The sequence below is a fragment of the Monopterus albus genome, unplaced genomic scaffold (assembly GCF_001952655.1).
Source record: "Monopterus albus unplaced genomic scaffold, M_albus_1.0 scaffold153.1, whole genome shotgun sequence".
NCBI lineage: Eukaryota > Metazoa > Chordata > Actinopteri > Synbranchiformes > Synbranchidae > Monopterus > Monopterus albus.
In genome coordinates, this window is record NW_018128033.1 from 593,249 (window position 1) to 597,023 (window position 3,775).

Genomic DNA, 3,775 nt, shown 5'->3' on the forward strand with positions numbered 1-3,775 from the left:
CCCTTCGTTTTCTTTTCTTTCTGTGTCTCCAGATATTCTCTGGTGTCCTCATTTATTTCCTTATCATCATCATCATCCTCTTTTCCTTCTCTTTGTCTCAAATTTTCTCTGTAGTATTAAGAAGAATAGAGAGAGTAGAAAGGTATAAAAAAGAGGAAGAGGTCTACAGCACAGCTTTATGCTGGGAGCTTTATAAGGAACCCGGTGCTCATATACAGTATTGCAGCTGAAACACCAGTAAAGTGCATGTTTTAACTGATCACAATAGAAGAACCTGAGAAGTAATAATCAATAAACAGAATAGGTTCGTGTAGCACTAATGGTATCTGACTTACCATGGATATTACCTGCAGAGTTCTATGAAAGTGAACAGACATCTTGGAAATAATGAGCTTCTGGATGTGAAAAGTCATATACACCTTTGGGCACTCATACGCATGCAAACATTTATCTGCAGGCTAGGGCAGAAACCTGTTTATAAAGGGCATGTAGGTCAGGGGCAAACAGAATCTAAACAAGGGGCAGAGGATAGCAATAAAACACACACACACATGCAGACAGAATGACAAGTAGCCAGGGACCAGTTTCAAAATGGTGGCTGGATTTCTCTACACTTATTGAATAGACATTTACAGTTTTAAACCATGCTACTATGTCCCTCTCTCTCCTTCCTGGCGCTCTCTCTCTCTCTCTCTTTTTCTTTTTCTGGCTCAGAGCCATGGTGCTATAATGCAGGCAGGATATCACCAGAAGGTCTGTTTTAGGGCCTGCAGCGACACCAAAGCTTGTGGTCTAAAAAATGAACTGAATCTTGGCCCTCATACTGCCTTCCCAGGACACACCCTGCACACATCCACACACACACAGAGGCCATAATGACACAGCTGAACTCACCATCGACCACTCACTGGTTGCTGCTGAGAGCTATCTAGCAGGAAGAAAACCCCATTCAAAACTTCTTTTTCCTTTAGGACAGAGAAGAGACTCACACCGGGGCTGATGCTTGTTCAAGCGAACGTTAGCTGCTGACCCTTGAACTTTGCTGACATTAGATTTTTGAGAACAAGCAAGCTTCAAAAGAAATACGTTACTTGATTAGATATTTCAGCAATCACTGTTCTGATCAGGGTAGGAACATAAATCTACTGTTTTATCATTCCTAAATCAGTTTTACTTTTACTGTAATAGCCCTACAATACAGTTACCAATAGATACATACTACATACAGTACATCATTAAACTGTCATGTTTTCTAATGTCTCTGGAAGTCTGAAGGTATTAAGTTCTTTTTCCTTGACAGGCTGGTGTGTGTGTGTGTGTGTCAGGTCGTTCTAGTCGTACGACCTCTGTAACCTGTCTCTCTCCCCTTTTGCTCTCCACGGCCTGTGTCTTTCCACTGAAACTAAACCCACCCTGGCCCACTGGAATTTGTGAAGTGATGAGAGGACAGTGCAGTCCCATGCTAATATCAATCTAACATTCCTCTGAGCTGTCAGAGCTGCCGTTTGTAAAAAATGTCTTATTTTGAGTATTACAGAATAGGAAGGTGCGCTGCTGTGGCAGTAATCTACCTGAGGTATTGAGCAGCAAATTGCTGCCGTTGAATGAACAACAGCCTCTTGAAACTTGCAATGGTGCTTAAAGATTTCCAATTTTACATTTTTTTTAATCCACAGAGTGGCATTCAGTACTTCAATTGAAGTGAAATAATGAAACTACAGTAAAACTGTGGCTCCAGTTTCTGTTTCAGATGAGAGCGGAGCACACTGAATGCAAAACGTCTCATATTCATATCCACCCGTAGCCGTATCTCGGTATTCAGCAGTTGTCAGGAGAAATTTGGATGGGAAAAATGAGTAGTAAGGCTGTAACACATGGACCCAAGCCTTCTGGACTTTCCCTTCATGCATTCTTTTGTGTAACAAGCTGTATCTTGTGAAACTAGGATATGCTAATCCATAACACCTTTTCTGCTTGCCAAGCAAGGCCTGGGTTGCACCACTGACTGAGATCACCGAGAAGCCATTCTGGGGCAATGGACAGACATTCTGCCTGCTGCTGACAGCACAGACATTCCCAGTGTGTCCTCCTCACTGAACACTGCCTACAGAAATGATGTCAGAGCATGTTGGCTAGCCAATCTTGCCAAAAACAGTAACTTACTATCAAGGTATAATGGCATCAACACAATACATAATACACCTCATTTGGTGCATTATAGTTTAAGGTAAAACCTGCAGCCAGGTAAGACTTGATCTTGATCACCAGCACGGCTGCAAACCGTGGATAAAACAAAATTTTTGACATTTTTGCAGATTTATTAAAAAAGAAAAATTGAAATATCACATGGTCATAAGTATTCAGACCCTTTGCTCAGTATTTAGTAGAAGCACCCTTTTGAGCTAATACAGCCATGAGTCTTTTTGGGAATGATGCAACAAGTTTTTCACACCTGCATTTGGGGATCCTCTGCCATTCCTCCTTGCAGATCCTCTCCAGTTCTGTCAGGTTGGATGGTAAACGTTGGTGGACAGCCATTTTCAGGTCTCTCCAGAGATGCTCAATTGGGTTTAAGTCAGGGCTCTGGCTGGGCCATTCAAGAACAGTCACAGAGTTGTTGTAAAGCCACTCCTTCGTTATTTTAGCTGTGTGCTTAGGGTCATTGTCTTGTTGGAAGGTGAACCTTCGGCCCAGTCTGAGGTCCTGAGCACTCGGGAGAAGGTTTTCGTCCAGGATATCCCTGTACTTGGCCGCATTCATCCTTCCCTCGATTGCAACCAGTCGTCCTGTCCCTGCACCTGAAAAACACCCCCATAGCATGATGCTGCCACCACCATGCTTCACTGTTGGGACCGTATTGGACAGGTGATGAGCAGTGCCTGGTTTTCTCCACACATACCACTTAGAATTAAGGCCAAAAAGTTCTATCTTGGTCTCATCAAACCAGAGAATCTTATTTCTCACCATCTTGGAGTCCTTCAGGTGTTTTTTAGCAAACTCCATGCAGGCTTTCATGTGTCTTGCACGGAGGAGAGGCTTCCGTCGGGCCACTCTGCCATAAAGCCCCGACTGGTGGAGGGCTGCAGTGATGGTTGACGTTCTACAACTTTCTCCCATCTCCCGACTGCATCTCTGGAGCTCAGCCACAGTCATCTTTGGGTTCTTCTGTACCTCTCTCACCAAGGCTCTTCTCCCCCGATAGCTCAGTTTGGCCAGACGGCCAGCTCTAGGAAGGGTTCTGGTCGTCCCAAACGTCTTCCATTTAAGGATTATAGAGGCCACTGTGCTCTTAGGAACCTTAAGTGCAGCAGAAATTTTTTTGTAACCTTGGCCAGATCTGTGCCTTGCCACAATTCTGTCTCTGAGCTCTTCAGGCAGTTCCTTTGACCTCATGATTCTCATTTGCTCTGACATGCACTGTGAGCTGTAGGGTCTTATATAGACAGGTGTGTGGCTTTCCTAATCACGTCCAATCAGTATAATCAAACACAGCTGGACTCAAATGAAGGTGTAGAACCATCTCAGGGATGATCAGAAGAAATGGACAGCACCTAAGTTAAATATATGAGTGTCACAGCAAAGGGTCTGAATACTTATGACCATGTGATATTTCAGTTTTTCTTTTTTAATAAATCTGCAAAAATGTCAAAAATTCTGTGTTTTTCTGTCAATATGGGGTGCTGTGTGTACATTAATGAGGAAAAAAATGAACTTAAATGATTTTAGCATAGGGCTGCAATATAACAAAGAGTGAAAAATTTAAGGGAGTCTGAAT